Below are 26,307 nucleotides of genomic sequence, written 5' to 3' on the forward strand. Positions count from 1 at the left end.
AGGTGATGGTGAGTGAGGGTGAGTGAGGGTCCTTATGGGTGAGGTTTTCCGAGGTAGGTGTCAGGATGCCCAAGCCGTTCCAGCCACCGAAGCGGTCGAAGCACGCCAACGATTGGGCCACAGCAACAAACCGCAAAGCTGCTTTTGCGTGAATTTCGAGTGAGGGGTTTACCTATAATCTTGTAGAGGGAGAATAGCGACGTCTGGGCACACAAAGAGAGTCCCGTTGAGTGGGGAGTTCTTCTTTGCCCTCTTCTCTTGTGCTGGTCGTGGAGGTGTGGGGATGACGTCAGATTCAAAGCAGTTATCGTCACTGCCTGTCAAGGTTCCTAGACGGGCATTACAAGCGAGGTTTTAGCGAAATCCACAGGGTGCTCTTTTTTACTCGTTTATTTATTTAAAAATTTCGTTCGTGTCTTTTTTAACAAGATATTGGTGTGTCCGATGTGGTACCGCTCCTTTAAACTTGTATAGACCAAAAAGTAAGCGCCGAAATTTTCTGCAGTACCCCTCTAAAGAAAGCCAACATTTTGGAAGAACTTGTTCAGCTTGCCCAAGGTCAGTTTGCTCTGGGACACAGGATGGTTTTTCACCGCTATAAAAAAAAAAAAAATGTATGGAGAGTGAAGCAGCTCGACACTTGAAGACGCGTTGCGTTAGAAACCGAAGGGATCGGTGACCGAGTGGGCTAGCTCACATCAGAGCCACTAAATTAGCTACGCTTAGGGAATCGGCACTCTGTTTCCCGATATTGTGATGGGCGCCGCCATCTTCGTGCTTAGTAGAGAGCGCAGGCAAGTGCCGATAGTAATGATTCAGAAGTGTGACTTCATCAGCGTTAGATTCAGCGTTAGGAAGCTCATGTAATATTGCTTTGCTCTGTCGCGAGCTGTTTAAACATTTGTGGAAAATAGAAAAGCGTTTCTTGTGATTTAAGTTAAAGCTTCAGGTAAATGGCAACCATGATTTTAAGACCAAGATGGGTAAGGGATGTCACATTAAAGCTATAGCTTATTTATTGACCATGGCGCACTGTAGCTCGGACCGTACGGGTTCCGAAAGTTCGTTTTGCTGTGGAACGCAAAGATCCTGGGTTCAAACCCCACCCCTGCCCGTTTCAATCTGGATGAGCATCGTACCGGCGTGCAGTTGAGGAACACTACTGCGTTGTGCACGTTAAAGACCCCAGCATAGCGGTCGTACCGCAGTGGCTAATTTTCTCTTTTACGGATGAGAGAGCAGACGCCAAGTAAGGCAGACTAACTTCCGCTTTATAAATATACACACATCAATGTATATACACAGAGTGTCCTGTTTTATGCTTAACATATTTGTTAAAAAATGAAAAAAAAAGAAAGCCGTGAAAGTCACCCTTAAAGGACACGTGCGAAGGAAAAAAAGCATTTTTTTTTTTTAACAGCCAGGTTGGGAAAACGAAGTCATAAAACGAATTTACAGCGAAAACGAAAACCACTACATCAACTCGTTTTAGAATGACGCCATAACATATACTTTTTTTCAGCGAAATTAAAATTTGACCCTTTTTGCCTCCACAATTTGAGATAAAAACACCGATATATATATATATATATATATATTTAAGAACCAGCTTTTTTTTTGAAGGATCAAAGTCTGTGAAGCCAACGGCATATGCCTTCGCGAAGCGGCATCCCCCTCGGAGGCCGTAAACTCGGGGTTTTAACTGGACGCCATATTTGAGTGCGTTGTTTAAAGCGCGCGCTCAGGACGATCTCACATTAATCGGATGCTAAGACCGACAATTATGAGTTCTTGACGGTGTGGAATCCAGGTTGAAAAATACTGTGAAACTCGCCGTCAGCAGTCGAGCACACCGCTATGGTCACCGGTGAATTCTTGCTTCCGACCTTTCCTGAAAATACCAGATCTCTCGTGCCGAATCATCATTAGGAGCTCAGAACGCACAAGAAATGAAGGGTACACAAAATGAGGTCACCGCATACCCTGTTTGCCTTTCCTTCTGCCTCCTTTGTGTTCTGAAATCAGAAGATATTAAACAAGCGTCAACTTGGTCTTCGATTCCTGGATATCCTTGCGCGCCTTATATACACGTCGGAGCGTCACGGTGCATCAGCAGACTGTGGGGGCGCCACATATTTCCGGAAAGGTCTATTCGACCTGATGCCAATCCCGAGCGGCAGTAGACGCGCTGATTGGACATGAGGCCAATCCGAACGCCAACATAGCACTCGTGCCCAATCTGTGTCTGAGATCGATCCCGCTGGGATGACGTCACTATTTTAGCGCACATGTTGCGATTGCTCTCGGGGTTGTCGGCAGAAACGTCCGTCACCATCGAGACTGGGAGTCGATCCTAAGCAGCCAATCGCTAAAGTCGGCGGGCGAGCATCCGCTCTGGTGCTACGACCGTTTGGCAGGATGCACTGCAATCACGAAAAAGCCGAAGCATAATTGCATACATAATTCAATTCATTTGCAATTCAACGAACACTGACAAGCGAGCATCCGCTGTAAAAGCCGGGTACGGAGACGCTGGTTTAGCGGGCGTAAACACCTGCAACTGCAGCGGTGTTCACGTGCGTGAACATCTGTAGCGACTGAAGCGAAAAACGCAGGGCTGCATAATTCAAGCGTGAGCTATTACTTCGGTAACGTCACTTAGCTCAGTGTCTGAAGCAAGAAATGCTGGACAGGGCAGGAAGACGTAGGCGTATAACCTTCGTTCGACTGCCTGCACTGACGTCACACCAACTGCCATTTTGGTGGCCATCACCAGGTGTCTTCTGCAGCGTAAACTGTGTACTACGGCATTTCTTTTCTTTTTTCAAGAGGTAAAATGCACACCAGCATGGTGAAAGGACGTTGCGTGCAAGGTCGCTGAATGCTGTGCCTGAATAGGAAACTGAACGGGAGTCACTAAATAGGAAATCTATTCAGTGACTCTGATGCAAAGGTCTCGGAACTTTATGACTAAGGGGCCGGGAGCGGGGCCTGTCGCAGTTTCGAGAGTCATAAAATAAACGAGTGAACGTAAATGAGAAAACAAATCACAAAATAAATAGACCCAGATAAGCATTAGCATCGTACCGGCGTGCTGTCGTGTATCACTACCGCGTGGTGCACGTTAAGGACCCCCAGGAGTTGTACTGCACATGGCTCAATAGCTCATCTACAGCTGAGAGACAAGTCGTCCAGTTGTGGCAGACGAACTTCAGGCTGTATAAGCATACACGCGAAAAGCAATGGATAAGCATTGAAATACATACACATTCAAAGTGCATAAATTTAAAAAAGGAAATAGATTGATGCGTATAAAAATACCTACACGGGAACAAGCAAGATTGGCGAGTAATATAGTTCAGTATATACTATGATTCAGTATTCAGCTATATATTACATTCAATAATTTTGCGCCCAAAAACTCAAGGGGTATGACGCGATGCTTCTGACAGAAGAGAACGCAGAATAATTGAATCGTACCCTGTTACCAAACAGTGCGTATTTGTGTAATATTTGGGGGTCAAATAGACCCGATTTAGAATAATGCTCAAAAATCTGCACTCTGCGCAAGAAATGAACAATAAACAGTAACCAATTGCCCCTGAGGTCGTAAGAATTTCGTTTTCGTTCACAAATACACGCTCGTACATTTGTGTTCCCGACTCTAAAATATCACATGGCAGCACAAAAAGAGCAACGCCGTGGAGCACGGAAGGTTTTCCAAGTCAAAAGTACAAGACGGCGAGATTAAAGATCTTTCAAACGCGGCCCATATGGTCGTGCGCAATCTGTTGACCAATCACGATTTTTTAAAGGTTACAATGACATCGCCACATTTGAAAGATGAAGCCAGGGGCGTCAGAAGTGTTTGATCGGAAGGGGACGAGGGGGGGGGGGGGAGTGCACAGAAATAAAAGGTTTTGTCCTACTGAATTGACTGCCATAAGCGTCTAGTGAACAAAAGAAGCAAAAACACGTGCCTCCGCCGCCACCTCCCCCCCCCCCCCTCCACCGCCCCCCCCCCCCCCCCCCTCCGTCACCACTGGACGATGGATCAAGCTCGTTTCTGGTCCGCGAGTGCAGCAAGTTACAAATGCAGTCGTCGGAGTAAAGTAAAAACGCTGCTCTAGAGGCACATACGGCTTCATTCACATTGCACTTGCCAAACACATATACAAGGCGTCGATTCTTGATCGGTATCCAAGGGTGTGAAGGCACAGAGACAGAGCACTTCGGCGTGCCAAGGAAGCTTTGATCGCGCTGCGAGACCGGCGAAACTTGCTTTCGACGAGTTGTGCCTTTTCCTGCGGCGATGCGCTTTCGTAAAAATGTTCACATCTTCTCAAAGACAAGTCTCACGGTATTCAAAGAGGTGTAAGAAACGTCTTCTGCAAATGACGACGAACGAGTAGAAAACTTCTCTTCAGACACTGCCGCCGGCCTCTGCAACGCTTGAAAAGACGTGATTTCGCTGCATGCAAGACGGCCGTCCGGTGGCTGCACTCGCGCTGCAGCAACCGAGCGGGATTGCGCCTTCCAGCAAATTGTCATAGAGATGCAACGAGGTAGAGGGGCTTATAGCGATAAACCGGGGTTCCTGTCTGCACACGAAAGTGACCCCCATAAGGCCGCTGCCATTGTACGCAAACGTGACTAGTCGTCACGTGACCAAACCAAATACGTGACGTCACAGGGAAGATGGCGGTGGCTGGCCCCAGCTGGGCCGGAGCATTGGCCGGAGCTTGTCGGATGCTTTGTTTGTTGTCGTTCGTCTCGGCGAGCACATTGCAGACACGGAAGCCGTCATATGAGGCCGGTCGAAAGCGACTTCAGATTTCAGCGTGCTGTCTCACGTGCGCATTTCGCTGGTGATCGACGGGAATATTGCCACGAAAGAGACAATCGGCCCTACGTTGCTCGGCCCTTGGATTGATTCGGATATCGCTAGGATAAATTTTAAGACGACTTTTCTGTGCTCTCGTTGACCACTGGAATCTACGAGGTCTGCAGTGAAGGGAGTGGAGTGCATCTGGATACACAGTTTGGCTACGGAAATTGCGTGAGTCGTGCTTAGCAGTGTGCAATCGCGGTGCCACTTTGTTCAAATAACCGAAGGCTCACTTCGGTTGTGCGGCGCACCGAACAGCTGCCTTTAAGTTAGTAGTTGCTGTGTCGTGCTTTAGGTGATGCTGTGCTGCTTTCTAAAATTTTCTGGCGTAGACGTGCGCTTTCATGGAGCACAGGTGTTGCTGTTGATATTGATCCCGCTGGTCTGTCACACGTTTTGTTGGCACAAACGTTTCATCAGCACTGGTTACGCGAATTGCAACTCTATGGACATTTCATCGAGCGTGTTAACTGCCCAGCTCACCCGTGGCCGCCGCTTTACGGCGACAGTCTACAGTGGCTCATTACCAGAAAGGTGGTCCCACATCTATTTCAGTTTAGTTCGTCCACGGCAGTCGCCAAACACCAAGGGAGAAAATATATTGGGACAGAATGACACTAAAGCAATGCAGATTTTTTAGTGGTCAGGGTAGACTCTCTTCTGTCAGTTTTGTTATATTGTCACGGATGCTTGTTCCAGTATTATCTTCTATCAATATTTACTATTTTGGAAAGTTCCAGGTTATGCTCGGCTGTCATTGTATGTTCTGGTGGAGGTGCTGGGTACTTTACTTATAGCCCTTCACTTTGTGTGCACCCTGGCGGCTCCTCAGCTGAGTTGCCCGATAACAGGACACGGGTGGCGGATTATCCCGCGTATTAAACCCCCGACGAGCCGTGAACCGAGTCCTATCCCAAGCCCGGCAGAAAAACCGCGAGGCGAGCGAGTACCACAAGAACGAACCTCGGAAAAACACCACGAAGAACCCGAAATCCGAGCCAGTTGCTGCTACCGGGAAGAACCACCAGAATTCTGCCTCCTGCCAGGAAAACCGAAGCTGACTAAGCCAAGAATAACAAACCTGTAGCAGCAAACCGCGTCCGCTCCCACCAATGTTTGCATGCCCCTCGCACGTCACACTCCGACGCCCTTTCACGTGAGGTGTAGGAAGACGTCGAGGACTGGATTGAGCAATATGACCGTGTCGCTCGCCACAATGGGTGGACAGAAAACCAGCTCCTGCAGAACATATACCTCTCTTGGAACAAAATGCCAGACACTGGTCTGGGAACCATGGATCCTCCTTAACGTCGTGGGAAGTTAGGAAGATCAAGCTGAAGCGCACGTTCATTAGCCAACATCAACCAGATATAGTCGCGTTCGTGATTATGTCAAGGACACAGCCCCAACGAGGGCGTCACCGCCTTCGTGGAGGATGTTTTGCACCTGATCGAGCGCCCACGCCGACTCTGATGCTACGGAAGATAAGAAGCTAAGAGTCCCATGTCTCTCATGAGAGGGGCAACACCTTCGGCAGCCTTGTCCGCAACACCCCGACCACATTCGAAGGGTTTATATCACTGAGGCTTCCAACATTGAACGTGCACTGCATGCCCAAGCCTGCCGCAATCAACAACTTCCCGGCGTTCCACGCTCGAGTAGTCCACCTGCAACTTCCATGCCAGCCTCCCAGGCATCCGCGACATCATCCACAACGTTGTCCTGGAGATCGGAACGCTTCCTGCCATCAGTTGCCCGGCTTTTACTTTGATTGCCGAGATTGTTTCGGAACAAGTTCGACAGGCATTTCAACCGGAGACTTCTGTGAGCAAAGCGGCATCTGACACACCGAGGGCGACTTACGCCACAATGGCACGATGACCGCTATCGGCTGCCCCTTAGTATTCAATGCCAATTCAGTGAGACACCCCAGCGCCGAAGCATTCCCGATATCGGGTGTAGGTTGGGGCTGAGCAAAGTACGCCGAGGAAAATGGAGGTGTTGCGAATGGCCGACCGAAAATCACTCTGCTACAACTGCATGAGGCCGACCATGTCTACCGGAGCTGCCCGTACTAATGAATTGGCCTGCGACGGTTCGTGCCGTACGACCCTCGACCACGTCTCGAGGAGCGACCGCGGCACATGGAGGATTATCTTAGGCGGCCTTTGTCCCTGGTGCCGACATTACCCCGAGGCTTCTGAACCCCATCACCTCGATGAGAGATAAGCACGACAACGCAGGTGAGCGGCAATGCAATGACAGTTGATTTGGTGTAGGTTGTAGTCCAAGGACAATACCTTTTAATTTGCTGACATCAATTATCTGTGTCCACTCCACGAAGCACACAATTTCCAACTATGAGGCAGAATGCCGCTGAGTGACTTGAAGAAATAGAACGCTTGGTTGTTCTCAAAAGTGGACACCAAGCATCACCCGACTTCACTTTGCCGCACTAGACTTGCACAAGTTGCAGTGGTCGCGGAATGCAGAAGAGATCGCCATTACGGAGCGGAAGTGAAATGGCTTGGATAGCAAACACACATTGTTGCCAGCCATCAAGTCAACGGTACAGCAAAAGGCACAGCCAGGTAGGCAAAACATTCCCGAGCTTGCTGCATTGACGCGGGAAACTACCAGGAAAATTTGCGGATTAGAAGCCATTTCTGCAGCTTCAGTGCATCAGATGTCATCATGAAGTATGATTACAAGACGGCATCAGTCAGTCAATGTTGCCACTCAACCAAACATAACACCGACGTGCCAGGAGCGTCATCGCACAACAAGGAGCATAGGTACTACGACTGAACGCCTGACACGCGACTGTCGCAGAAAGAACTCGTTATGGAACCATTTACTAAGAGTCAATAATTATGGAATAAAGTGGAAATAAACATTTTTGATACACTAACCAAATAAACATATTTCCACATGCCTTTACGCCTTCAGAGTCTGTACACCAAGGATTGTGTTCACTGCATGCGCTGGACTTTTTGAGGACTCTCGCATCTCTGAACCTTCTATATTAATTAATTGGACATACCAGACTTGCAGACTTGTTGCATGGGACTACACCCGTTCCACCTCTCCTAAACATGTGGTGCGTCCGAAAACCAACTCCAGTGAGGTGAAAATGTTGTTTATTAATTAATTCCCTGCAGGAGCTTTTGCAAGCATTGCAGAGAGAATACTTGAACTAAACACATGATAATACCATCAAAGCATACCGACATTAATTATTACAAAACGGGCCTAGCTACCAAAAGTAAGCACTACACTCGTAAGAAATAATAATTGCTGTAACTTGTTAATTGCAAAAAAACTAGTCACACCTCTGAGCTCCTAGTTTAACAGTATGTGTCGATGCATTGTTATATAGCAAGCCACTTCCTATAAGTATGATGCAATGGACCCTCTGCAAAACTCGATCAAGCAACACAACTGCCACGATTTGTTTTCGGCGTAAAGCACACGAATGGGGTCCAGTTCACGTCACACGCTAATGCAGCATTCAAGTCCAATAGGCGCTGAGCCGAGTTAAAGGTGATGGCTGACATAGCATTATTGTCGAACAAATGCCCAAAGTGTGAAGGCCTTGACTAATTAGACTAGTGGCTACTGCAATTTGTTTTATCACAATTGGGCATTGGCGAAGGCTACAGTCTCGGTGAGTCAATATGCACGATGGAGACAGGCAGATGAAAATATATCATCAGAGTGCTCGTCTGCCCAGATTTGTCACACACCTTTACTCCGTTTGTCTGATTGGCTGGAGGGGGCTGTGGCGGTTACCCTTTTCCAAGTTACGGTGAAACGAAGTATAAGGAGCGCTCACTTTTGAAAAAAGTATATTGAAGAGACTGAAAGGAATGGTAGTCAACATTTTTCAACAAGACTGCTCTTCGGGCAAGGGACGAACAGAAATATGAATCATTTTGTCCAGGTAATTAGAACAAGTAAAGAATTGACCGACTAATACAATGCACTTTTGATAAAAAAAAGTATTGCTGGAATAAATTCTATGAAAGAGAAAAATGTGCAGTTAATCTTCTATTTGAGAGTTGCATACATTTAACGAATTGCTGATATGTGTGGTTCTATCTTTGGACCTGTAGAGAGTGGGGCTGTATTTTTTTTAAAAATTCTAAATATTAGTATGATGTATTAGACAAACATCTAAGAGGAGTATGAGCATACACATGAAGGTTATCGTGGACTATTGATACCGCTCGGTAGTAAAGAGCACAAATACTAATTTCTAAGGGACATCGGATGTTTTGTGCAGTGATCGATAAAGGATGCGAAGACTTACTGTGTTCCGAATTCCAAGGGGTCAAAAAAACTGTTTTATGAACATAGGTAATGAGTTCGCGTGCATGCCAATTAAGCAAACGCCAGCTTTTTATTTCAAAAAAGTATTGCGATCGAATGTGGAATCGTAGATTCGTACAAAAAGTTAAAGATCGCAGGAGCTTCCTCGCTGAAAGTCTTTATAGTTATTCGGTGACGCACAGCTGAAACTTCCCCTAGGCCCTTACGCAAGGTATAGCTTTCTCTTCGATTCTGAGACATTCCAGCGTCCAAACGAAGCTTGAAAAATGTAATTATTTTATGATTGAAGTTATTTCGTAAAATTATGGGTCCGGACATTTCATCGAATGCCGTTTCATTGAACGCCATTTCATCAAAGCCGTTTCATCGAACGCCGCCTACTTGAACAGTAGGAATTCTACATTTAGGAAATATTTTTCTTTTTAGCTCCGGGAGGATAGCAGTGTTTTAATATTTATCATAACTTATCATATATAAAAGGAAGAAACCTTATTTGTCACTTCCTTTTTTTAGTAAATGATGACTTCTGTTAATGTGGCGAATAAGAAGCGGGAACACTGACGACTCCTTTTCAAGGCTAGTGCAGCCTTAGCAAAGCATTTTCTTGGGGCTTCCTTAAAGAGACCCACTGAGTTACGTTGTAACAAACCGGTCAATGATTAGATTATGGACAAACAGAACCAAGATTAGACATTCCAGTGAAACGAGCAACCAGTGAAATCACCAACTAGCTCAATGTGCAGGCGGTCGTAACATCCCAACTCGATAGCCTCCACCAAAAACTCTTTTGATCGCAACAGTTGCCAAAGTAAACGGGAACAGATACACGATAAAGAGAGGCATTGTGCAATGGTTCCCACATCAATCGTAGCTGGCGTCCTATGACACTGTGACATGGCACGTCGCAATGTAACATTGTGATGAGCTGGCCTTCCTTAACGTCCATCACCAAAAGGTGCCTACCACACACTACTGAGTTATAGGAGGTACAATTGGGGACGCAGTCTTTCCTGGAAATGAGCTTCGGCCATTTTCCGTGGTCCCAGGTGTTTGGGGTCTCGCGAAATGACAGCCGGCCCGGCACGTTCTTGCCCACAGGTACCACGAAAAATGCCAAAAACAGCACCAATATTACAATAACGCACGAGGCTTATTCACGTCGTCCACGTTTTTTGTCTTGTATGAGGAAGCGGTACACCCATGTGGTGATAGTTGGCAACCGGCAATTAAGCAGGCATTTTCAGTATACTGGAGGCTATGCTCCCTGACACTTATTCCGGCATGTCAGTCATGAAGAGCCTGGTAAACACCATCTTTTGGTTTCCCGGTGTTGACCAAGACAGTTAAGACCATGTAATAAGGTGCAAGACATGTGCCCAGTTCTGTTAAATGCCTTTGCTGAAGGTTCGGTTCAGCAGGTTGGATTCCAAACAACACTGAGCACGACTTCATATATATTATTCCGTACCGCTAGAGAACTACGTAATACTGATTGCGGTCCACTCGGACACAAAACATATAGAAGCATCGGCCGAGACCACAGTGGAAGCCCAGTTCAACATCTATGGTCGATTTGGACAGCCAAGTACACTGGTGTTCGACGACGGACACTGGTTTAATAGTACTTTTTTTCAAACAGTTTTTACAGCGGTCATGTATAGCACTGCACCAACACTTTGTGTCACCCGCAGTTCAACGGCTGGGTTAGCCGAGCATGCAATGTGTAGAGTCAAGGTGGACATTCAAGCAGGTTCAGCCTTCGCAGCATTGAAACCAGGCTTGTAAGAACTTCCCCACTATTATTTAAGTTCCACTGCTGCAGAACCTCAGCAAAAAGTAGGATCGAAACACTCCTCTGAGCTGTTAGTCGGCTACTGCATCTGATCCCAGGCTGAGTTTTGCCTATATGCATTTGGACTCGTCCCCGCTCGAGAGGGGCAACCACCCTTTTGGTGCGGGAGAGAGTGCGTGGGCGCGCACTTTTGGCCTATGATTGATTCCTGAAGTTGTCTGCTCAATTGATGGTATACCAATGACAACAGTAGGAGCCCCAAGAAGATAGCACCAACAGCATGCGGATCAGCTCTGCACACGGCATCCCCACAAGTGGACCAGCCTGCCTGTAGTACTTTTTTTGGCGGAGAGGCGACAATGTTGGAGGTTTGGTGGTTCAACGATCAGGCTGCTCCTTGGCAGCAGGAGGCATTCAAAAAAGGCCGGAGAGTGGCCAGGGGATGGATTGCCTTGACGGGAGATGAGTGGTGGTCGGGATTCATGGTCAGCGTGGACCCCGCCGGCGAGAAAGCAGAGGGCATTGACTTTTAGGTTTAGGTTTAATTACAGAGCAGAACATCGGAACTGAAGAACAAGAACGGCAAAAGAGGCACGAGCTCGGGCTTGAGCTTCCGCTCAGAATGGAACAAATAGTGTCCGTGATGATGCAACAAACTAGTAAAAGCGAATTATTACATTCTTCCTTCCCGATTTATTTTTTTTAACAAAGCCTCAACAAGGACATTAAGGGGGTACAGAATCGAATATTCCCAGAACAGTTCAAAATGGGTGAAATATGATCTATGATATCCGTAAACGATAATCGGACACTCGTATATTTAGCAAAAGGCAAATTTCTTGTTCCAACCGACAGATCCTGACGAGGGCTTCAAAATCAGCCATCGAGTTTGCGCGATGCGCCTCGGGTAATTTGCTTGTGATGTGACGCTCACAACATCGCGGGTCCACACATGACCAGGGGTACCGCAACGCCGTGCCGTGGCGTTGCTCCTGATGGACCCGTGACGTGAGACATTCCAACAAAGCTCTGCCCCCCAAACTACCAGGTGGTATTAGGAAATCGTTTTATTCGTTTTAAAATCGCTTTTCTTGCGTTTACGGACGAAAGACGGCTCTTCGTGAGCTGCTGTCATAAAGGAGACCACGTATACACAGAAAAATGCCCTAAAATTTCGCTTCCGCACCCCTTTAAAGGGGAACAAAAAACTACTGCTCTCCTTTTCTTAATATCTTTTTCTTACAGCTGAGCTGTTAAGGGCTTCCCAGCATCGTGTCCCCCGCAAAGAAATGTCAACAGAGAACTCTGGTTGCCGCCGTCGCTCATAGATGGCGGTAGTTGTCCAGAGTTTTGTGTTGGCCGGTTGTCCGCTTGTCGCCGTGGCTCATAGATGGCGAAACCTTTCGAGCGTTTCCACTATGGTTTTCCGACTTCCGGCCGGGCGTCACTTCATTCCCACGATAGTACAGCTTCGCTGGTCTTCCTTCTTCACCAAAGGGGAAGGGCAAAAAGCTTTATTTGACAATAGCTACAGAGAGACTATAATGATAAAAAACACAAAAATACGACACTTATCTTTTCAAACACAGAAGCACTCAACCAGAAATTATATTGAAAAAACTGCACATTCGTGGAAAGTTAGTCATATTGGAGATATTTGCAGCCAGAGAAAATGTCGGTTCAACGGCTGCTGTTGAGGTCACCTGTGTTTATGATGAAAACGTTTTCTTAGAACCAAACACCAAAAAAGAAACAATTAATTTCCCAACAATGCGATTCACCGAAAGCACTCGTCATGAACAGAGATTATGCCAGTTTCTTCACGGACGGGCAGCCGTTGATGAAGCTTCGTGGCACGTGCTGGTGTGCGCTGGCTCTTCGCCATAGGATATCGAGCGAGGAAGCTAATGAAGACAGCGGCCGCCTTGTAAACGCCAAATTCTCGGGAGGCCGGAGCTTGGCAGTCATCTTGCGCGCTTACTACATTCCATTCACCCCTAAGCTGAGACTGCGGTGGAACCTACGTCATCGTCGGACCAATCATAGATCTCTTTCACCAAGTGATCACACTCCCGCTGATACCCACGCGCAGAGAACTGAGTTAGGTAATGAAAGGGAGGCGGCTGATTGTTACGGTGGGGACGAAGTTCCCACTGCAGTCTCAGCTTTGGGGTGAACGGAGTATAGGGCAGCATGTCTCAATGCCATGACGTTTTGTGAAGTCCTAAAACGGGGCGCAGCAGAGCGACTGGCCGAAGGGAAAAGATCATACGATTTGAAATGCCACGTCTTGCAGGGTAGACTGGTAAACTGAACGATCACGAGCGTTGGAACACTGTGAAGAACCTCAGGGGCTTATTTGCTACCGTGAAAGAACTGAAGGAACACAGGCGTTGGAACACTGCAAAGAACCCCAATAGCTTATATACTGCCCTAACAAAACTGGACGAGCACGAGCGCAAGAACATCGTGAAAAACTGCAGGGGCTCTTTTTCTGCGAGGGAGAAGTTAAAGGGGCGGTGCAACGATTTTCGGACTTCGGTCAAAGATTTCTGGAAGTTGCCCCCTGACACTTCTGAAGTAAAGAACAGAAAACCGATTTCGCCTGCGTGTCCTAGTTGTTGCGTAAAAAAAAGATAAAGATTGTCATTTCGGGCACCCCTCAACTCACTCCCAGCCTTCAGGGTCACACCTGGTCGCACTCCCAGTGACGTCATTCGGAGTGCCGTGTAGCTTCCCGTGTGCTATTTCGGAGGACACTTCCCCTCCCTCTCTCTGCGTACATTAGCGGGCGCTATGCTGCAGCTTAGAGCCGAGCGAGGTCATGTAATCTTTCCGCCGTAGTTCCTTCGGCTGCCACTTGGGGCTGCAGGTGGGGGAAAAAGCTCGACTTTTGCTTTGCGATTATGCAGCGGAATCGCGACATTTTTAATGAAGGAAGTGTTTTCTCTATCCTCCGGGACACGATAAACAACGTAAAAATGACGAGATGCAAATTCTTTTAATCATAAAATCGTTGCACCGCCCCTTTAAGCGGTCGAAGAAACGGGATGGGCCGACAAGCTCGGCCGACGCACCAAAACGTAGCAGCGGCCGGCGCACCAAAATGTAGTGATTCTCTGATGGACACGCGACGATGTTGATGGTTCGACGATCAGGCTGCTACTTGCCGGCAGGAGACATCTAGGAAGGGCCAATTACAGCGGCCCGGTTATGGAGTGCCCTAACGAAACGAGGTAGAGGTGATCGACTTTGAGGTTTAGGTTTAATGAATCATAGAGCAGAACATCAAAACTGAAGAACACGAACGGCAAAAGAGGCGAGAGTTCGGGCTCCAGCTGGTGCTTATAGGCAACCGGAATGCAGTTTTCCACTACATATTGCGCATCTAGAGGCTGCGAAATAAAGAAACTGTGTAGGCCAATTCCGGATCGGTCGCGGGGACTGCGGGCGGGCGTATTTAGGGGACGCCTTTCTCGGAGGTCGATACAGAGCAGTCTTGTACACGTTACTAAAAAAAAGTAATCGATTACAATTACTATTACTCTTGGCTAAAAAGTATTCGATTAGATTACTTGATTACTCGACGGCAAAAGTAATTGGACATTGCTTGAAGAAGTAATCGTTACTTTTCCGATTACTTTATTGTGTCAAGACACATCTTTAGCGCTCATAACAATGAACTACTTCCAACCTATATTTCACATTTGCACAAGTATTGAAGAAGAAAAACTGGCTCCCTCTTCGTGGTCGTTGCACCTTCACAATGCGGACACAAGCAAAGAATTCGTTTGAAGACGTTTAATGATTTGGGCGTTCGCCAGTGTGTGTGTGTGTGTGGGGCGGGGGAGGGGGGGGGGGGGAGCGGAGGGGGCTCTAGATCTTGTTAAGCTTGAGCATGGGTTGTCGCTCAAAGTTTGCGTCGCTCATTTTATTATTCACATGTGGATGAGCTCGCATGTTATATAAAAGAGCAGCAGCTCCAGGATTTGAAACGGATCACGTGTAGTATCCATTAGCGGAAGAGATCGCCCAGACCACTTCTCAACTCGAAACATTGCTTGTCACAAAGACCACGTAGGGGAAATGGGGAAATATTTCAGCTGCCTTAGTTCTATTTTGCCTCCGCTTTAGACATTCTTCGGTTCTTGTTCTCCTACGGGCTGCGAGTAGGTACTCTAAGCAGGATTTTTTAATTTTTTTATTTCTGTGTGTGTGTGCGTGAGGGGGCTAGTTTGAACGAAAGACTCAAAAAAGCTACATTCTGCTTCCTCAAACTTTGCCCTGAATGGCCTTTGTCACGCACTGTGGCTTCCCTGGGGCTTCCCACTCCCAGTCCCCAGCTCGAAAAATAAAAAAAACGGACATTCCACAGAAACTAGATTGACCTCGTTTCCTACAGCTCCGCAAAAATCTTTCTTTTTTCCGTTCGAAAAAAAAGCAAATTTCATTTTTGTCATTTCATAAAAAAAAAGGCGTGTGCCCGGGGGGGGGGGGGGGGGGGTCCCGTGGACAATATGTAACGGTTACAAGTAATTTTATTACTTCAAAAAGTAATAAGATTACTCTTGTGATTACTGCCTAATAAAAGTAATAAACTGATTACAAAATTACTCCAAGAAGTAATCGATTACAAGTAATTTGATTACTTGTAATGCGTACGGTACAAGTCTGATACAGAGCAAAACAAAAAAAAAAAAAAACAGAGTAGTAGTTTGACGTCTGCGACGTCATGCCCGGTTTTCGTCAAAATAGAGCTATTTGTTCCTATTTATTACCTTGACATCTTCACCCCTTCACATCCCGCACTCCTCCGGAGTGTGCCTCCAGCTCGTTCCCCCGAAATCAACACAACTGTCATAGTTATTAGGAAGTTTTAGAATAACGTACACAATTTTAGCGCACGCTAGCGCTAAATTTAGCGCTTGTATTAGCGCAGGTGACGTGAGAGAGGTTTAGAATAGCGTTTCTCCGTCGCGACGCAAAAGCCCAACCATCTCGCGCTTGCGACGCCACCAAGATACGGTAACAATTTTTATTTCACACACGAAATGCTGTAACTTTAGATAAAACAAGTTTTTCGGTCCAGAGTATTATTTTAGAATTGTTTAAAAATGAGAATGCGACGCGAGCGGTTGACCGGTCGTGTCCGCTTGCGTCGCCTCGGCAAGAGAGGTCTCGTGTACTGACCTTCGCACATCGTACCTTCGCCGAGAAATGTTCGCGCGTCGCAAGCATCAAGTTGCCGGTGATTGTTGCCAAACTGAGTACAATGTTGTCCGGTATTGAAAATCGCATTCGCGAGGATGCCGCCTACGTCGCATTCACGACGCCGCCAAAGCAGCCGCCAACATAATCCAGGGAAGCCGCCATTTTTTTAACTCAGCTCGTCTTGGCTTTAGCCAACTTCTCATCACAAATCCTCCTTCGAGAAGCGCAAAGACTCCTTGCGTACGGACGCTATTTCCGAGAAATGGCGCACGCTAAAATTGTGCACGCAAAGCGCAAAACCTGGTTTGCGTTCGAAGCACGCGCAGTGGCGACGACGCTATTCTTTGCGTACGCAAAGCTTTAGCGTGCGCTATTCTAAAACTCCCTAGTAAAAGACGGCCCGTGCCAGTCGTTTGCAGAGCGACGTAGATGGAAACATATCTCTGCGGCGTTTTTCGCGGCCTCGGAGATGCAGGAGCGAGCCGACGGCGCGTTTGATCGAAGTGCTACGGGACCGATCTTTTACGATTACCACTCGATACTGACTTGACACTCGGCAGAGAAAGGTGGGACCGGCATTGTTTAGCTCCCACAAACTGTTATAGATCGACAGTGACGTACAGTCGTGTCAGAATAAAAATGGCATACTAATAACAAAGTGTAGGTACATACTGTGTTGCGAAGGTAATCCATAAGGCGTTTATTCAAGCTCCATATTACACAAAACAAGAAGAAAGAATCGATGAGAGCCCCTTTTTGACGACAGCGTTCGTCACCGCTGCCTCGGAAAACAAGGGGATGACAAGGGGGAGAGATTGACCCTAAATATGAAGTCAGCGATCAAATTATAATACGGGAGGGGTCCACAAGGGTTGCTCCCGACCGGCTGGCTTGCTAAATGGACTTCCATTTAGCAAGCCAGCCGGTCGTGGGCAGACGGTCTTGGCCAAGGACCGTCAGAGCAACGCTGCGCCGAATCGGAGTGCCGGCTAGGGCTAAATTCTGCCCAGTGAGTTCGGTGGGTGCCATCGTTGCCGTTGTAGCTTCTCCCGGGTGTTTGTGGATCCAGCGTTAGTGTTCGTCGTGGCCGGTTTCGAGTACTTTCTTATTTTTTCTTGCTGCTTGAAATCGGGACCCGCGAGAAGAGCACGTAGAAAAATATATGTCCATTGGTCGTCGCGACCAAGTAACTGAGCGACGTTGTCGGTCATGTTGATTTGATCGCAGAAAGACGATTCCGGAGCTGTTGTCATAGATACATTATTGGCGTTTCGTGAATCTGGCCTCTGTTGTTTAGCGCATGGCACTGCAACACACCACAACCGCCGCCTCCCCCCGCCCCAGCACTGGACACAAACAATCTGCACTAAACTCTCCGCAAAACGTGAAAATAAAAACTATATATTCTTGCTTGTTATTGCGTTTGCGGCAGTGACGTCACGGACGTCACTGCCCTGTATCAACCTCCGAAAAAGGCGTCCCCGTATTTAGAAACAACGTGTGAACGTGGTGTTTCGGAACGGCGTGTGCCTTTTTCCAACCGTTTTTCGTAAAACTAAGTCCCAACTTCACGTCTCTATGACCTCACCGGGTTCCTGTGACATCTCGCCTACTCCTAAAGTTATGCTTGGTAGAAAAGCGTGTTGGTTTAAGTCATGAATGAAGAAAGATTAAAACAATTAAAACAGGGACAACACAGCCACATCTTTCATAGGTGAAAGTTGTGGTTGTGTTGTCCCTGTTTTAATTGTTTTATTCTTTCTTCATCCATGTCCTAAAGTTCCCCCCAAAATAGAAGTCGCTACTGCTGCGTAAAGAACTGCCATAGTCGCGAAGGTGATTCAAGCGTCAAACTTTACCGCTTCACTTCGAGATCTTGGGAAGCGACACGGCGACAGAACTGGATTACTGCAGTGCGACGTATCGGGGAAGTGAATTTTGCATTAATTGTGGAAGTATACAAAAATATAGGTGGAGGTTCGGAAAGTGGTCTGACGAACTCGTTTTGCAGACCAGTCGGCAAAATAACATATTTATAGAAGTTGTTTTACGGAGTCATTTGGACAGGAACATAGAGAAATACGGTAGGAACAATCGGGCCGATTGTTGCTTCGCTGTGACGTCGAGAATCAGGCGATCAGGTCTTCAAGCAAGAAATCCGTCGGCCCGTTCCGGCATTCGTAGTTGTATGCGTGCATATCAGATCGGCACGCGCGGTCGCAACCAAAACCTTCCGAACCTGCAACATTTCAAACAGTGGATTTTCGTAGCACAAAGTTTTGTTTGTTTCGCCAACCAAATTTAATTCTGAGTTTGGTAACAAATGTGACGGCGTGCAGAAAACAGGATGCAAAAGTTTTTCTTCGGAAAAAGCTCATGCGAAGGGTAAATATCCTCACACGTACACTTCGTTGCCTGTTGCCATTCTACAGAGACTAGTGTACTGTACTCTAGCATGGAAAGTTCGGTTCTAATAGACCGATCTCACCAGCCAGTTTGACTACGCCACCGCTGCCGCAATGCATCGAGGGAACTTTAGTTTTTCTGCACGTGCGACAACCTTGCTGGAGCTCTGCGCGAGTGGAGCACGAGACAGCACGAGCCCTCTCGAGCACTTCCGTTTGCCTCCTGTGAACTAAAGTAATGGCGGCGCCACGCATGGACCGAACGCTTGGTGAGATCGGTTTATTGCCCACATTTTATTCTAGTGTGCAGGACGTCGGGAGAAGAAGAGGACGGGCGAGCGAGGCGCGAGCGGGGGCCAGCCGGCGAAGAAAGGGGAAGAGCCTGCTGCATGCGGCTGGAGCCGGGCAGGAACGATAGATCCGTTTTGGATGGTCTGGCCCATGGCGAACCCCGGAGAATTCCAACAGCGAGGTTCGGATCAGGACCGGCGGAAGCGGCGAGTTCTGACCATACCGGTCTAGTCCAAGACGATCCCTCAGTGGTTCCGCAGCGAGACTATGGCTGTGATAGCCCGGAACAGCTAGCCTACGCAGCACTGGCGTGGGAAGGACGATCCGCAGACCTGGGGCCCTACACTGTTAGCAAAAATAACACGCCCAGACGTGTAAACCGTTGTCCCATAGCGGACACGTCGAAACGTGTTCGTTTTACACGAGGCCATCTGTGTTTTTCGTCTACACATGAGGTGCTGTGTAAACTTAACACGCTACACCGTGTCTGCCTTCCGCAAAAACGTTTCGAGCGTGTTCCTTATGAAACATGGCGACCAGCGGCCGAGAACAGGCGAGAGACGAGCCCAGCGAGCCGCGCGCCTTTCAGCCGATTTGAAAGCACACAGGGCGCGTTAGTTCTCGTTCGATGTCTTTTATACACAGTAAAAATGTCTCCAAGTGGCGGGCGTAGCACGTAGCTACTTGCAAAGGTACGTACGTACGTGCGTTGTCGGCGGTCGGCGGTGTCGGTAGCCTCAACGAGCCGCTAGACAAAAAAAAAAAACGAACGTTTTTTTTTGTTTTCTTTTTTTTTTTAAATAAGCTGCACAATAAAATACGGCAAAAAGAATATCTTTACTATATTCCTAACGAGCGTGTTGGTACGATGTACTAGATAGCAGAAAGTATAAAACAGAAAGAGGACGAAACACAGACGAGTGCATTCTTTCATGTACTCGTCTGTGTTTCGTCCTCTCTCTCTTTTATACTTTCTGTTATCTATACCCGTTTTCACCTCAAGAACCGCAGTAAAACAAGTCCGGCTCCTCGCGGAGCATTACTGATTTACCTCTTTATGTGGACAACTAAGATATATGTAGGTGAATTTTATATTAGATATATGTTATCTTATCAAGGCGCACACGTTCCAGACGTCAAAAGCACTGCTTTTTCCTCAGAAAGCAAATCTCGTAAGAACTACTTCGCACAGCGTATGAACAATGCGCAAAACTTACTTTCTTCTTGAGGTGAGAACGGGTATAGTAATATCCTTACCTCATTTCTGCAAATACTCATGTCAAGCCAAGCGTCGATTGTTGACAACCAGTGTTGCTGATAGCGTTGACAAACTTTTTATTCCACCAATTTACGCGAATTGCACAACAGATGTGATCTTGGCGCATCTTGAAGGATCACTAAAGCTAAAGAAGAACATGTAGTCTTTTTTTGTAGTTTTATCAGTTACTAAAATCTTTTATGACTGCCTGCACGTAAATATCGGATTCGAAAGTGACCATCCTCCTGCGATAACCTGCAGAAAAGTGGTCATTCCGGTCGACACTTTGCCGAAAGGCTAGTCAATCGCTTTTTGGGGTAGTCAAAGCCCCAAAACGGTACTTTGACTACCCAAAGTAGAGATTGTTTCTCAGAGTGCACGGCCGGCTGTGAGTCCAGTGCCATGTCGGCTCTAACATTGGGATAAGTTATGGAGGGCGACCTTCAATATGTCATTTTGGCATGCATGTGCGTTATAAATTCAAAGTTGGTCCCGGTCGGTGTCTAGAGTATTCAGTCCCGGCCACTGTAAAATGCGCGTGAAGGCAACTTTAGAAGGTTAGAGCCTCATATATTCGCGGGGGGAGGTTTGGGTATCGCCAACTGGTGGAAAGTTTTCACAACCCAGGAGGATACAGCTTCCTCTGTTGGTGCAATCACGTGCAATTCCAAGGTTCTTTGCACGACGAAAATTAATGCATAACCGCGCGGGTATACGCACGCTGTCCAGAGTGGTAAAAACGGAAGTGTCCCTAGCGAGCTTCTCACCGGGAATAGGCTTCGCTACGCGCTTCGCTACGCCTGTCAAAAGGAAGCACGCGCCATAGAAAGGGGCTGGGCAAAAAGAAATTGCTGTTTTCGTGCGGTGGCGCTAGGGATGAGCAACGCTAAAACCCCTTGATGTTTTAAAGGTAGCGTAATGTGCGTCAATGCACGAGGCACGTGCAACGTGCAGCCTTGGGAAGATCGTGGCGGCACAGCGCAGCACTGAGCCAGATTTCAGACGTCACGTTCTTCTCAGAACTGGCGCGCGGCCCGTGTCTCGTTAGCGTAGCAGCTTGGGCGAGTTGGTTGCACATGATTACACACACCACAGAGCACTATAGCAAAACAACACTCACACCTTACACACGAAAAATAAATCAAAATTCAAACACACCGCGCTGACTGACAACTCTTTTTATATAACTTTATCTTCTTCAACCTCTAGCACCACCGAATTTCCCAAATCACGCGCACCGATCTCCTAGATGCCTAAAAATGTTTTCTCTTTTTCTGTCAGGTGTAAAGATAGTCTACTAATACAGTTGTTATAGTTCCTGGCGATATGTTCTGCTCTGATAATTTCTCGAGTTAATTGGTTTCTGTTCCTACCTAAAATTGTACAGGATGGCAGGTGCCCTGAGATGCCTAGATGCCCTGAGTTGGCTCTGGCGCTGTTGGTGTTGTGTTCCCGGAGCCGATCATTAAGGCATCGTCCAGTCTGACCTATGTACACTTTCCCGCACGAAAGGGGAAATGAGTACACCACATCATCGGCACACTCAACGAGGGGGGCTAAGCTCGGCGCGGCGAGATCGAGGCGAGTTCTCCGCCAAACTCGCCGACCGCCGCGATCGGTCGGCGCCGTGCATGACGACACGTGCCGTCACTCCCTAGATCGTGACATCAGAACGGAGGGTTTGAGGCGGTCGGAGAGTGGCATATTCGGAACTCGCGGCGAGATGCTGTGACGTCATTGTGACGTGGCAGAAGCCGCCGCGGATAGGTAAAGCTTGCCGGCTCCGACCTAGGCGAGTTTGGGCGAGTTGGGCGCGAGATGAGGGAGAAGCGTCCAAAATGGCAGCGTTCTTGTTCGTGTTTTGCCGTTGGCATAGGTATTTAAACCACGCCAATGTGCTTGACATGGACGACGTTCATTTTCAACAACACTATCGCCTCTCGAAAGACGTGGTAAGGTGGCTGTGCGATGAACTGCGTGGCGAACCGGGCTTGAGGTGATGAAGCCGTGAATGAACCGTCGCCCCCGTCGTGAATCCTACATCCAAATCCTACAAAGTGAATCCTAGAAACAAATGTGTTTTTACGGCAATCTGCAACCAGGAACGCAATTTACCATTACCTACAGGCTTTTACAATTATTTTGATGGGTTGCTGTGCTGCGTAGATGCAAGTTAAACGCGCTTGATAAAATTCAAACTAAAACATATGATAGAAGAAAAGCAATATACATGAATGGCGCAGACTAACAACTGTGTAATTTCTTTCTCATCTTTCTTCTTCCACACCGTATTTTGACAAACAAATTGGCCGTTAATTGTTTATACAGCAGGAGAACATGCCAGAACATTGCGACATTGTCACCTACTGTAGATAAGCAATTTAGCCAGTGCAGTATGACTGCTAGCCTAGGGTCTTCAACGTGCACCAAGTAGTAGTGATACACGACCGAATGCCGGTACGATGCTCATCAACATCGAAAAGGGCAGGGGTGGGGGTGAATCCACGATCCTGGGTTCTGCAGCGGGAGCTTTCGCTCCACGTGCACCCTATTCTGAAAAAATATATATATATATATATATATATATATATTGTGGCTGTGTGAGGGGAGAAAGATGAGAAAGAAATTCCACAGTTATTAGTCTGCGCCATTCCTGTATGTTGTTTTTAGTCTATACTCTGCTTTAGTTTATATCTTTATCAAGAGTGTTTTTCTTGCATCTACGTGGCGCAGCAAACCATCACAATGTCTAGTCAACTAGCCCACATCCAAGCAATGTTTGTATAATTAGCATCCCTGCTGTTACCTATTCTTATTTGTCATTTACGATTTAAATAAAAAAAAAATGGGCTGTATGCAGTCTTGTACACGTTAGTCAAAAAAAGTAATCGATTACAATTACTATTACTCTTGGCTAAAAAGTATTCGATTAGATTACTTGATTACTCGACGGCAAAAGTAATTGGACATTACTTAAAGAAGTAATCGTTACTTTTCCGATTACTTTATTGTGTGAAGACACATCTTTAGCGCTCATAACAATGGACTACTTCCAACCTATAGTTCACATTTGCACAAGTATTGAAGAAGAAAAACTGGCTCCCTCTTCGTGGTCGCTGCACCTTCACGATGCGGACACAAGCATAGAATTCGTTTGAAGACGTTTAATGATTTGGGCGTTCGCCAGTGTGTGTGTGTGTGGGGGGGGAGGGGGGGGCGGAGGGGTCTCTAGATCTTGTTAAGCTTGAGCAAGGGTTGTCGCTCAAAGTTTGCGTCGCTCATTTTATTATTCACATGTGGATGAGCTCGCATGTTATACAAAAGAGCAGCAGCTCCAGGATTTGAAACTGATCATGTCATGTGTAGTATCCATTAGCGGAAGAGATCGCCCCGACCATTTCTCAACTCGAAACATTGCTTGTCACAAAGACCACGTAGGGGAAATGGGGAAATATTTCAACTGCCTTTGATGTCAACTGCCTCAAACTTCGCCCTGAATAACCTTTGTCACGCACTGTGGCTTCTCTGCCGCTTCCCACTCGCAGTCCCAGCTCGAAAAAAAAAAAAAAAAAAGAAAAACGGACAGTCCACAGAAACTCTACAAAGAAAGAGATTGACTTCGCTTCCTACAGCTCCGCAAAAATCTTTAATTTTTCCGTTCAAAAAAAAAAAAGAATCAAATTTTATTTTTGTCATTTCATAAAAAAAAAGGCGTGTGCCGGGGGGGGGGGGGGGGGGGGGTTCCGTGGACAATTTGTAACGGTTACAAGTAATTTTATTACTTCAAAAAGTAATCAGATTACTCTTGTGATTACTGCATAATAAAAGTAATCAACTGAATACAAAATTACTCCAAAAAGTAATCGAACACAAGTAATTTGATTACTTGTAATGCGTACGGTACAAGTCTGGCTGTATGTATGTTGATACTGCCTAAAACTTGGTCTGCCTCAACGGGGAAGATTCTCCCAGCTGTAGATGAGAAATTTAGCCACGCAGTGCCGTACAACCGCTAGCCTGGGGTCTTTAACGTCCATCCCGCAGTAGTGTTACACGACTGCACGCCGGTACGATGCTCATCAACATCGAAAAGGGCAGGGGTGGGGATTGAACTCAGGATCCTGGGTTCTGCAACGGACCTTTCCCTCGACGTGCTTCGAGCTGCTGTGCGCTAGCCCAGCCGGCCACCAATCCCCCGATTTAAATAAAAAAAAAAAAAAGAAAGTTCACTGCGGAGCGTAGGGAAAAATCGGAGCTACGCTGGGGAACTCGCCGCCGCCGGGGGGGCCGGAAATGTAAGAGGGGGAGTGGGAAACTCGCCGGGGCGGAGTCAAAAGAAGCTCCTCCCCTCCCCCGTGACGTGGCATCGGAGAGATTCCCGCCGGAGGCGAGCTTAGCCCCCCATTCTGATGGTTTTGGTGCAGTATACTGTTCGGTGGGAATCAGGCGAGTTGACTTGTTTACACAAGTTGCCAAGCTTGTTGGGAGCAGTGAAGACGACATTAATGTTGAACTTGTTGGCGATTTTTTTGATGCCATGGGAGAACCTGTGGAAATATGGAAGCACGACAGGTCTCGCAGATCATTCTCTGGCTCTTGGTGTGACATATGTTCTCGTATTTTTTTGTTTTCAAGATGCTCTCGGCAATCGATGTTAATAATGACGTGGGATATCCGGCGGATGTTAATCTAGAAATTGGGGCATCGAAGCTTATTGAAATAGAGTGCTCGCAGGATTTTTGAAGAGCGTTGTTTAGACATAATTTGACGATTCCTCTTTTTACTAGCTTAGAACGTGCCGAATTGTACTGAAGAATTGGTTTTTTACCCCTTGGCTCATATTTTCAGCATATATGAGTGTGTTGTAAATTGAGCCTGAGGTCGAGGAATCGGATTGATCTTTCTTCCGGAAGCTCATGAGTAATTTCCAGTGGTTTTAGGCAGTTTTTAAAAGTTGATAGAACACCGGCAACAGTGGTTGGAACATTACTGTTCTCGGCGTCAAGAATGATCAAATAATCATCGACGTTCCGAAACACTCTAGCAACTCTGGTGGAGTCAAGCCAATTGTTCAAGAGTCTGTCTTGGTGGGCGAGATAGAGATCACTTAGCACTGGGGCAATGCACAACCCAATGCAAACACATTTCTTCTGTAGATACGTATTTTTCTTTCCAGGTAATAAAGGTCGAGCGTAGATAAACCGAGAGTAGATGTACTCTCGGTTTATCTACACTCGACCTTTATTACCTGGAAAGAAAAAAAACGTATCTACAGAAGTAAGGTGTTTGCATTGGGTACGTCGATGATTATTTGATCATTCTTGACACCGGTTCTCCTATGGCATCAAGAAAATCGCCAAGTTCAACATCAATGTCGTCTTCACTGCTCCCAACAAGCTTGGCAACTTGTGTAAACAAGTCAACTCGCCTGATTCCCACCGAACAGTATACTGCACCAAAAACCATCAGAACAGGTTCGTTGAGTGTGCCGATGAAGTGGTGTACTCATTTCCCCTTTCGTGCAGGAATGTGTGCATAGGTCAGATTGGACGATGCCCTTGTGATCGGCTCCGGGAGCACAACACCAACAGCGCCAGAGCCAACTGAGGGCATCTTGGCATACACTGCCGGGATTGTGGGTGCGACGTTCACCTGCCATCCTGAACAATTTTAGGTAGGAACAGAAACCAATTAACTCGAGAAATTATCGAAGCAGAACATATCGGCAGGAACTATAACAACTGTATTAGTACACCATCTTTACACCTGACAGAAAAAGAGAAAAAATGTTTAGGCATCTAGGAGATCGGTGCGCGTGATTTGGGAAATTCAGTGGTGCTAGAGGTTGAAGAAGACAAAGTTATATAAAAAGAGTTGTCAGTCAGCGCGGTGTGTTTGAATTTTGATTTATTTTTCGTGTGTAAGGTGTGAGTGTTGTTCGCTATAGTGCGCTGAGGTGTATGTAATCATGCGCGACCAACTCGCCCAAGCTGCTACGCTAACAAGATACATTTCTAGCACATCGGGCCTTTCTCCGCATCTCTCCTGGACCCCAAGTTTCCTTGTCATCTGGATTGCCATTCGCGTGTGTTAGGCGAGATCCTTCGGATATTGCATCCGCAACAAGTTG

Source organism: Ixodes scapularis, unplaced genomic scaffold (assembly GCF_016920785.2).
Source record: "Ixodes scapularis isolate PalLabHiFi unplaced genomic scaffold, ASM1692078v2 PGA_scaffold4__175_contigs__length_147842914, whole genome shotgun sequence".
In the NCBI taxonomy this organism is placed as follows: domain Eukaryota; kingdom Metazoa; phylum Arthropoda; class Arachnida; order Ixodida; family Ixodidae; genus Ixodes; species Ixodes scapularis.